Source organism: Porites lutea, chromosome 4, assembly GCF_958299795.1.
Source record: "Porites lutea chromosome 4, jaPorLute2.1, whole genome shotgun sequence".
In the NCBI taxonomy this organism is placed as follows: domain Eukaryota; kingdom Metazoa; phylum Cnidaria; class Anthozoa; order Scleractinia; family Poritidae; genus Porites; species Porites lutea.
In genome coordinates this window covers 16,684,425-16,696,421 of record NC_133204.1, presented here as the reverse complement: position 1 = coordinate 16,696,421, position 11,997 = coordinate 16,684,425, and the positions used below count along the sequence as shown (strand labels likewise).

Genomic DNA, 11,997 nt, shown 5'->3' with positions numbered 1-11,997 from the left:
AATAGGGCCATTTATACGAGGGAAAATAAGACGCGTCTTACATAAGACGCGTCTTAAATAAGACGCAAACTGTACCATTTATACGAGCATGTCATATCTAATAAGACGCGTCTTAGCTAAGCCGCGTCTTATTTTCCCTCGTATAAATGGCCCTATTGTCAACTGTTTGCTTTTTAGACGAAATGTGCCGTTTATACGGAAAGTTCGCGTCTTATCTTTCCTCGTATAAATGGCCCTAATGTTTTAGATGTAATCATTAATTTTATTTAATATTGGGAATTCCACATGTAGACAATTACTGAAATTTACTATAAAATGCCAGAAACAGTTACTGAAAAGTCTTCTTAACTTGTGATGATATTAAAGAAGGACACAAGACCACATTTTTGTGGTAAATGCCGGGGCACAATAGGGCTATATATACGAGGAAAAATAAGACGCGTCTTAAATAAGACGCGAACTTTCCGTATAAACGGCACATTTCGTCTAAAATAAGACGCGGCTTAGCTAAGACGCGTCTTATTAGATAAGACATGCTCGTATAAATGGTACAGTTCGCGTCTTATTTAAGACGCGTCTTTTGTAAGACTCGTCTTATTTTTCCTCGTATAAATGGCCCTAATGATTGTGTTTCAACACTGGCTCACTTACACTACACCTCTCAATTTCACACGTTTCAAGGGAATCATCAAAGCCTTCAGTGGAATGTGTGTGCGGCTCACGGAAATAACGTTTCCGGTAATTAGGTCGAGTGCATTGATTTCAGTGGCTTGAGTGGTGCTACTGTGGGCTGGTCGCGTTGTTCCGAATAAATAACACAGAGCTAAAATGTTCGTTTGTCCAGCGCCGAAAATATCACAAGTCATGATGAAATGGTGCCGCCGAGCTTCACATCTCGGTAGATTTACTTTGTGGCACTACGGCCTCCTAGCTACACAACTCAGTAGATTTACTTTGTGGCACAACAGACGCTGAGCTTCACAACTCGCCGGTAAATTTACTTTGTGGCACAACGGAAACCGAGCTAAACAACCCGGTTTGATGCATGCACCAGGAGTAGCACGCATTTTCCAAAGAAAATTATGAAGGCTTAATCCAAAGTAAAATTTTACTCAGGGTGCAAACTTTCAGCACGATGAACGCTTTGGAAGATTCATTAAATACAGATCGATAGTAGACATTCAGCAAACTCTTAAATATGTAGACGCTTTACGAAGATTCAGCACACTTTTAAAAGATAAACGATTTACGAAGACAGAATAGCAGACCTCAGCAAACGTTTGAAAGATGAACGCCAAGGACACACGAATCACCACGTGAGTTAGCGCGTCAAAGTGAGGCAAAACGTAAGCAAGCGCCTCAAAGCGAGGCAAATGTGTGTCGACGACGACGACGAATGCAATCTCGAAAAAACCTCCCTTATTAATTACACAGGACACCCAATAATGCACAGAACACCCGACACAAATTAGGGGTTGCGTTCTCGTACCTCGAAGGCAATTAGAAAACTGGACTTGTCAGGTTTAGTATAATTGCAAATAGTTTTAGCTTTATTTTAGTATTATGTAAATTACATTTTATCTCCAGTTTAATTAGCTATTTTATATACAGTTTCCATTATAATTATCTATTCATTTCATTTTTCAATGTGAAATACCAGTAGCTAGTGTATTTTCTCACAAATAGCTAAGCGTATTTTCACAATAAACTTGACTTGAGACTTGTGACCCAGTGACTAGGGGTTATCAGTTTCTCCTAGATGTAGTTTTTGCATGCTGCTATATGAAAGGTTTAGAACGTTTACCGTATCATAGTTATACGAGCATAGTTTAGATCGTTTTGTAGGGTGGTTTTCTAGCTGAATTTTTTAAATTCCCGAGTTTTCGTTCTGGTTGTTGTATCATTCCCATCCATTTTGTTGATGAAGGCATAATAAAGAGGGTCGCACCCCAATTGTGGTTGCTTATTACATGATAAATGTTTTATATTCGTTTGGGGGAGGGGAGGGTGGCGAATTAGAGTATAACTCAACGGTATCGCGTCGCTCAATAGCCCCTCCCCCTCCCCTCCCTCACAACAAGGGGAGTAGGAAGGAAATACGACCTCCATAGAAGATCGAGGCTAGAAGTATAACTTCCAACGATTATCTCGACCACGATCTTGCTATTTAAAGCCTTGGGTACTAGTGATTCCGGCAAATTTTCTCGGAAAATCACGCGTCACTTAAATTTAAAAAAAAATTCGTTGTCAATTGACTGCCATACAGTAGCTGTCGGCCAATGATCGTGCGGAATTTACTATTAATTTTAGAACAATGAAAGGTAGCAGTCCATTTCAAAATTACAGCTCTGAAAAAGTTACGCATAATCATCCCACCTATATTGGACCATGGATGTGCAATAACTCTTCAGAAATCTTCAGAAAGAGGCAGTGTCCGCTGTGTTTAGAGACAGTTAACAATCCCAAGACTTTGCCATGTCTTCACTCATTCTGTCTCGAGTGTCTCGACAAACATGCAGGCTTCGCAAGAAGACAGCTGCAAGCAACAATCAAATGTCCGGTTTGTCAGACATCTTTTCAAATCCCGGAAGGCGACTCTTTCAAGAACTCAGCCCTCATCTTATCATCTCAACCGATTGGTGGATGTTTTGGCTCTTAACGTTGGCGGCACACAGGCCCCGAAATGTGGCAGTTGTGATGAGAACAACACCGCTTCCTCTTACTGTTTCGTGTGCCAGAACTTTCTTTGTACTGCTTGTTTTGAAGCTCACCAACGCTTGAAGGCCACAAGAGGTCATCGCAATGTTGTGATAGAGAAATTGCAAGCACAAGATGTGGAGGATTTGATCCACAGACCCGTCATGTGTTCACAGCAATATCACGAAAATCAACCGCTGGAATTTTATTGCGAAGAATGCAAAGTTCCCATTTGCCACAAGTGCAGTGTAGTTAGTCATAATCGACATACCATGACAGACACTCAGAAAGCCGCACAAGTACAAAAGATGCAAATGAAGGACGCTTTGGAGAAAGTGAAAGCGGAAACCATTATCAACGAGAAAAATATACGGAAACAAGCCGAGTTAATGGACAAGAACAGAAACGAAATTCTGTCCTGCGAAAAGAAGATGACAGATTTAGTGGAAGAATTGATTCGTGATTTGCGTGAACATGAGAGGATCATGAAAACCAAATTCGCTGAAATTTATGAAGCGCAACAAAAACATCACGCAACACAACTAGAAAACTTTGAGTTGGTTTTGACTCAACTGAAAAGTTACGTTGAACGAGGTGAGAGTATCGTACAAAGAAACATCAGTGCTGAAATTCTGCAAACAAACCAGGCAATTATTTAACGCTGTGAAGAACTTCTAAAAGCCAAAAAACCTGAAATTCATAAACCGCCACACTTGCATTACGTAGTGGAACAGAAAGTGAAGATTTTGGACCGTATTGTTGTCATTGACACATATCCTTTGCTGTCGTTGGCTGAAGTGGCAAGTCTGAAAGATGTAACAGAAAAGACGGAAACAAATTTTACCATTGTAACCCGAAATTCGGATGGGGAACAGTGTTATCATGAAAGGGATGTGATTAAAGTCAGCATATTGAGTCCCGCAGGAGTTCAACTGGAAACAGAGATAAAAGACACCAAAGACGGCAAGTACAAAGTAACATACACACCACAGTGTGTTGGACAACATGGAGTCGAGATTCAAGTGAATGGACAGCCGCTGACCGGTAGTCCCTGGGCTGTGCAGGTGATTCCGAATTATCAATTTGCGTTTCAGTTTGGATCAAAAGGGAAAGAGCAAGGACAGTTTGATATTCCTTGGGATATTGCTGTGAATGATGAAAGTAGAATTCTTGCTGTTGCTGATCGTTATAATAAAAGAATTCAGATGTTTGGCTTTGATGGTAATTTCCTCAGAGAGATTGCACTGAAGGGTAACCCTTATTCGTTGGCCTTTACCGAGTCAGGTGACCTCCTTTTCCGTGTTTCTCTTGACTTGTTGAACAGCAGAACTGCTCTCTTTACTGAAAATGGTCAGTTTATCAGATGCATCGGTGATGAAGATGTAAAGGATCCTTTGTACGTATCTGTTATCAGTGATGGTCGCATAATCACAAGTGACATCAGCGACAAGAGAATCAAAGTTCTTACAACTGATGGAAAAAACTCACTTCGGTCGTTCAAAGCCCCGGATTGTGATGAAACCCCGGTCTGTGTCGTTTATCACCAGGAGAAATTCTTTGCTTCCTTTTCTTCTGTTTGTCGAGTCATGGTATTTAACGAAGCAGGGGAGTATCTACATGACATTGGAAGCGAAGGATCTGGTGACGGAGAGTTCTCGAATCCCACTGGTCTCGCTATTGACAAGTTTAGCCGTTTGATCGTTTGCGATGCGGGAAACAAGAGATTGCAGCTTTTCACTCTTGAAGGAAAGTATATCACTCAGATAGCTGGAAGATTTTTTAAGGGAGGTCGTCCTCGTTATGCTGTCATCTCCAATACTGGATATTTGTTTGTTACTGATTCTTATCGAGACTGTGTTTATGTTTTCCATTAGCTATGTGAGCGAGCCATTGTGTTCTCACTGTGTGGTAACATATTTTACTGCTATGAACCATTTAAGATTATTGAACAGTACCATTTGACACGCCAGCAAATAATAACTACGATACATTGTCTCGGTTTTGTTATTTGAAAGACACGCCTCTTGCTCTTTCGAAACGGTGACGTGAATACCATATTTCTTGTCGTGTAAGGGAATGCCCTAAGTGGACCTCTTTAATAATTTAATGCAACTCACTTAAGTTAAGAGTACACGTACGTAAAACTTGACTCCTTTGACATGGGCATAAATTTTAATAAGCTCGATTTCCGCCGAGGAGCGCGGGCTTATTTTACGGCTGGTAATAAAGCCAAAGATTTTAACCGTGTGCGGGTATGAGGTAACTTCGCGAACACCCGCCAGTCGCGAAGGACTCTTTTAATTAGAGACAATTCTTATTTTGCGTTGTATTCTACGTGAGCTGTTGTCGATTCATCGTTGTCAGCTGTAAACATCTGCAGTTTTCTCGATGTCTTTGCGATGGAACTGAAGGATTGATCCGAGTTTTTCGGCGACAACAACCTTGTTGTGCAAAGTGAAGCTGTATTGCGCGAACTCATTAGCCTGTAATGCAGGCGCAAAAAAGCCCCTCAAGGGGGAGAGGAAGAAAAGCGCGAAAAGCAAAAGGGTACCCTCTTCCCCAATCCGGAAGAGATTGTCCTGATTACCCTTTTGGCAAGCTTGTGACACGCTTGTGACACGGCGTGGTTAATTTAGTTCAGTTGGGAGGGTGCTGCAGGTACCAGTTCCTTTTAGGTTGGTCAAGTCGAACATCATCCGGGGTTAATTAGGACATACTTTTAAAACTCCCTGCTTAGAGATATCCCTAACCTGAGAAAACAGCCAACGTCTCGTGACGCCACTAACGGTTTCCCAGCGTGAGGCGGAACGAGCACAGAAATGTCCTCACTGATGACGTGTCACTACCCTAATCTGAGAAGTGCTTTTGATTGGTTGAAAGTAGCACTACCGAGACCTGGGTAATGCCGCGTCATCAGTATGGGATTTGGGCGCTCTTCCCTAAACGTCATTTCCAGGGGGAAACCGTTGATGATGTTACGATTTGTGGGCTGTTTCCTCACGCCAGGAGATATTTGGTTTTGAAAACATATTATTCAGTTACGATAATTAAAAGCCATAATCGAAAACAAACTAATGGAAGGTAAGTACAGTTAAATATTTAAAAATTTATTCACAGATTTATAACTAATCAGTCCCTCAGGAACCGTTGCCTGGTCTGCAGGGCTGGATGTCCCAGGATCGATCTCCGGTTAGGAAGGGATACTAAACAGCCGTTTTTGCTTTTCTAATTCTCATGATTTGGTTTGTTCGGGGTGAGGGACCGGAGGGAGTGGTACTCTCTACAGTGGCCTGTACGGGGTACCTTTTTTCAGGCTTCAGGTGTATGAGAGGGTAGGGATTTCATTAGTTGAGGTGCATGAAAAGTTAGAGATATCTGTAATAGGACCAAAAGGGCTAACAGACATAACTTCGTATGTGAAAGGGGTATCATTGGTCATTAGAACGTAAACGAAAGGAGTACTCTTTCCGTCAAAAATGGTGTATAAAAGGGTAAGGTGCTGGACCTCGGGGTGGAGTCTCTCCAAGTATCCCCGGGGGCTTGTGTTAGTTTGATGTGCTGTATGTTGACCCCTTAAACCCTAACATCACATAAAAATTCTCATCTGTTATCTATATACGTTTTCAATGGAAGTAGTGGGGAGAATTTGTTGAAGTATCAATTAGATTCATCTTGTGTGATCATGTCCTTAATTCTCATGACCACTCTGTTTTATAAGCACTGATATTACAAGGATAAATTTGACGCTGATCACTCTTAGGGCCTTTGGGGTTAATCCGTAAGTAGAAAAAAATACATTCATTCATCAAGACGTGTTCTTTCATTTACACAGGGACATATGAAAGGAAAGAAAACTTAATCAGTGGTTGGCATACTTCAATTCTTTGTTTGGGAACGGAATATCCATGATCTAGTAGCCTCCCACACGCACGAAAGGAAGGAACACGTGACGAAGCCTTTGCTACTAAATGACCAAATGACGTCATTCGGATTAAGGTCAGCCACTTCCGACTCTATGGCGGAAGATCTCAAATAATGGTGTAAAATTCGCTTTTCACCGGTTATTGATGCTACGGAAACTACTAAAGGAAAAAAGTCATACGTTAAACATTGATCAAATGGAAGTTTTCTTTGTCGACCTGAGCAATTTTATGCCAGTCAGTGAAACCTAGAATCAACCCCGGGAGATTTCCTCGTACTCAAGAAAGAACACATAGAAATCTCCTATCGACGAAACCAAAATCAGGCTACCGTTGAAGATTTATTACTTGTTATCAGTTCAAAGATTAATGGACGAGAAGAGCAGTTTAACTGGGCATAGTTTGTATAATCATATTACGTTATCAAACTGGAGCATCATAGTTGCTAGTAGGAAAAATGATATTAAGTTCTTTTCTGTCTTAGTTCGGCTCCAATGAGAAAGAACAACGGCTTATAGTTAGCAAACCGTGATATCAGATATTTTGATGTAAAAGTAAAGGGCCTGGTTTCCACGACGCGTGTCCAAATTATTTTTAAATAAAAACAAATGGCAATAAAAATTGGGCCTATGATACTGGCCTTTCCGACAGAGAGATCGCTCCCATAAATCCTAACGTGTAAACTGACAGCTACTGAAGAGTATTTTGTAACACCAGCTTATAACGAAAAATATATAGATTTAGCCAGGGCTAAAAGCGAAGCTCTGGATAATATTTACAGCTTGTTCAAACAAAATATAAAATATTGTATGGCAATGCTTAGCGGCGAAGGCATGCAACGCCGACGAACTGTGAAAAACAACAATAGGTCTAATTAGCAAAAAAGCAACTTTGCACTTGCAGCACACTTTTTTTGTACATTTCTTTGCCGTTGTTTTGCACGACTACACGTTTTATGGAGCAAATGTCGTACTTTTCCTCGTTCACTTTTTTTCACTGCCGCTCATTTTCACCTTGCGTTGGTGGCCGCTAGCATTTCTCATTTTGTCACCGCTGCTACAAAATTTTCTTTTAAAATCTCCGTCGCCCTTTTTCTTGTTGAGCTTCGCTAATCTGCCGCCCAATTTCTCTTTTTCTCTGTCTTTCTCTTGCTCTGTATTCCAAATTTGTGGACATGACAATTTATCTAAGCATAATACTTTAGACAACACGGATACAGAAAAAATTTCCGCTTTCGGTTTTCATCTTTATTTACTCTTTTATTGTCTCTGCTTCATAAGACGCCGGTGGCTATGCGATTTCCCGCCAAAATAACCTCGAGTTGCATTTCGGTTGCCATTCCTGTTGATTGAGTTATTTTACATTGGTATGCCTGTGGTGCGGACGGACGGTCTCTCGGGCAGTAACTCAATATTGTTTCCGTTTTTTATTTGAATGGCACGCTTCTTACGGACCTTAGGAAGTCGTTCCAATCGCATGTCAGTAGTTGGTTTGTTTTTAACGCCCAAGAAGTAGAAAACAAACCAACAACGCGACTTCTACTGTCAAGCGACTCGAACAACTTCATGAATGCTAAACCCCATGCAAGAGAGAAACTTTTGCTTGTAAGGTAAATAGCCATTCACGAGTACAACGTTCGGTTATTGCAAGGTGGCGATGATTTTTTTTTCTTACTTTTACAAACATGTAAAATGGTTATATTTTATCAGCGGGGAACTCATTCATTCAGTATTTTGTGGTTTAGATTCTTGCTTTCTGTGAAGACATATAACTGTTTTTCTTTTTTACTGAGATATGGCTCTTTGTAGTCTTGAAGAAAAGAAACGTTTGTTTTCGCGAGATATCTGTCTAATTTAGATGCACGTTAAGAGAGAGATTGTTCATTGCCTAATATACATCCAGCAATAGCTGATTCTAGAAATTATTTGTATTAGTTTCGTGTACCATTATTCTAGAAAGAGGTAATTTGCGTGTTTGCTTAAAATGTGGAGGAACATGAAGCGAGCAATGACAACAACGAGCTGTATTTGCATCACCATATATATACAAGCACATAAAGTATTGCAAAAGCCATTTTTAGGAAAATTACATGACAGGGCAATTACGTTACTTTGATAATAATTTGTTACGAACATCAAAACAAGTTGAAGTATGTTTTATGAACTGTATACTTGATAAAGTAATTAGAGGAGTTCATCAGTTCATTGATCAAACCGTTTATAGGTGACTGAGTAATATTTGGAATCAGAGTCTTGACTTTATTAATACTAAAATTTATTCCTAATCATAGACTATGTAGGACATTGAAAAAGAAAGTGAACTTCGTCTTCTATTAGATTGGATCCACCAAGAGGGCAATGTCTATTATGCTTCGTAGTTTGATTGTGTCTGCCTATTTCTATCATTAGTTTGTGATTGCTTATTCGTAGTTTTACTAAAGCCCTTCTCCCAGCTGTTCCTCTTGTTAAGTCTAAGTAACTAGAGGTGGATCGGTTTTAAAAGATTTATAAAATTAAAGTTTTTAAGGATGTTGAAGGGAGTTTTGCTAATATGAGATATATTCCTGTTTCATTGAACTTACATAGCTTTTTACCATAGCGATATCTAATATATCCGGGTTAAATTAAGGAAGGCTTAAAGTATTCTGATATTTTCATCAAATGAGAGTGGAAGGCTATTTTTGCAATTACAGTGTAAGTCAAGTGACATTAAAAAAGCTTGTTTGACGAAAGCTTCCTCACCTTTTAATTCATCTTCCGCAGAAACGTAAATTGGATCCATTGAAGAGCTTCACATATCAAAAACATCAACAGAAAGGAAATAAGGTATGAACATTCTTTGTTTTTTTGTATCTCCCACAATCAATTCAGCTTTCTTAATTTTTAACACAGGTTACAATTCACTAGCCTGCGAACAGCAGACGCATTTCCGGTCGTCGCTTCTCTCCCTCCGAAACTATTTTTCGGAGGGAGAGAAGCGACGACCGGAAATGCGTCTGCGGTTCGCAGGCTAACAATTCACTGTCTATATTTTTGTCACCGCAGGAAATGATTGACAAAAGAATGAAGAATATTTTGTTTTTTGGTTATAATTATTTTTTTCGGACATCGCTTTTTGTGCTTTGCAACACGCTTGTGACACACGGTATGACTGGAAGAGTGCTGTAGAGCTTGGTTCCTTGAAAGATTGGCAAGTGTAACGTCCAGGGTTAAGCCTCATTTTTAAGCAAAAATTCCTTGCCTAGAAATTTATGTAACTTAAGAAAACAGACGACATTTCGCGACGCCACAAACGGTTTCCCCGCTAAGTGGCCTTTACGAAACTAACCTGTGCACACACCCCACCTCTCCTCAGAAGAAATCGATTTGTCCTGAGGGGAGGGGGGTCTGTAAATAGGCTATAAGAAACGAGAGCGGAAATTCTATGCTATTGACATGACACTCTACCCAAAACTGGGCAGAAGCACGTCATCAGTATCATGCGTTATCAGTGACCGTAAATGTCTACTGTTTTCATTCTTATGCTACAATTCAGGCTTTACTGCCAAGATCCAGTAACAGTTACAATAACAAAAAAACTTAATTTAAAGTAATCCAATAAAAGGTAAGTACACTCATGGATTAACATTTCATTTCCTGATTTATAATTCTAATCAGCCTTGCAGCAACTGCATGGGTCCTATTTTTGTTTCGCGCGATAATGTTCGGGGAAGTATAAAATATGTCCTTCAGTAGTACAACGACAGACAGCCGATTTTGCTTTCGTCATTCTCAAAATTTGGGTTGTGTTTGTTTGATTTGTTGCGTGGAAATTCGTAAGTTAAAAAATGCATTCATCCATCAAGAGGTTTTTCTTTTCTTCACCTGCAGGGTCGTATGAGAGGAAAGAAAACTTAATTAGTGGCTGCCATACTTCTCTTCTCTGTATGGTAACAGAATGTTGAGTGCTGTTGATGGTCTGGTGTCCATTTGAACGAATCTCGTCCCCAAAAACCAAGGGAAATAATTCAGATTAAGCTCGCACGCCTTTGCCACTTTCTTCTCCCTGGCAAACGACCTCAAATGGTGTAAAAATTGACTGGTTATTGAAGCAACGGAAACTATTAATGAAAAACAAAATGATCTTCGATAAAATAGAGCTGCGCAGTTTTTTGTCTGTTCGTGATTTTCTTGTACGTCGTCAATAAAGAACATATAGCGAAAATCTGCTTTCGGCGAGAACAGGTTGCAATAAAATCATGCTATCGGCGAGCATAAGATTTACTTGCTATCTTTTCAACGATTGGAGGGCAAGAAGAAAAATTACTGTAAATGTTTTTTTGTAGTCAGATTTTGGTCTCAAACTGCAGATTTATTGTTATTAATAGGAAAAAAGCATGAGCTGTTTTACTGCCGTAGTTGTGAAATACGAAACAATGGCTTATCGCCTCTTACTAAAAGTAAAGGTCGTGGTCTACACGCCGTGGGCCCGATTTTGTAAATAAAAACAAATGGCAAGGAAAATTCGGTCTGATTGTCATTTTGGCCTTAATTTAGGGCCTGTTTAAATGGAGGTGGGGGACCCCAGGTAGGTGAAGTAACCCGCTTAGGTGGGGTAACCCCCCTGTCCATACAACCTCTCATTTTGATTTGATCATGTTAACATGATAGGTGGGGTGACACGCCACATGTTACCTCACCTAGCTGGGGTCCCCCACCTCCATGTAAACAGGCCCTAAAAAAAGAAATTGATCCCATGAATCATAACGTGTAAAATGACAGGTGCTGAAGAGTCATTGTGTAAACCTGGGCCTTCATAGTATAAATTAAGGAGTTTACCTTTCAATGTTTGAAAAGGGTTGAGAGTACGTACATGATTGCGAGCTTTAGTTCAAGCAAAAACTTTTTCCAAATGTGCTTCTGTGGTCAAATTTCATTCTTTTCAATGTTTGAAAATGTGGAAGGTACGTGCATGATTGCGAGTTTAGTTCGAGCAAAAGCTTTTTTAAAATGTGCTAGTGTGATCAAATTTTCATTCCTAATCTTTTTTGGGTGCTAAGACTATTCAGTGGCTAAAATCTAGGTCATAGTTTGTTGAAGCACTTCGGGAAAACACAACATAAACTTAGTCGTTTCATGAACGAGGCACGTATTAATTCTCTCCCATTCCTTCGAAAAGAGTAGGGGCCGTAGACTCCGGTGGTGTGGTCAACCTTTACGGGTTGTGGGATTGGGTAGGGATGGCACCTCGCATGGGACCTGAGTCCCGTTCGTGCACATTCCCTCCGGGCAGGCAAGTGTCCAGAAAAAGCTGGTAAACATAAAATAAAAACGTTGGTTTCACGCGTTTGCTTGGGCATAAACGTCTTTGAAATCAACATTGAAAGGGAAGGGAAAGAAAA

At 40.1% G+C, this 11,997-nt stretch overlaps 1 pseudogene; it reads left to right on the top strand.

The window, feature by feature from the left end:
- The first annotated feature begins 2,388 nt into the window (after positions 1-2,388).
- LOC140932700 (E3 ubiquitin-protein ligase TRIM71-like) lies at positions 2,389-5,404 on the top strand (annotated as a pseudogene).
- Positions 5,405-11,997: the final 6,593 nt, after the last annotated feature.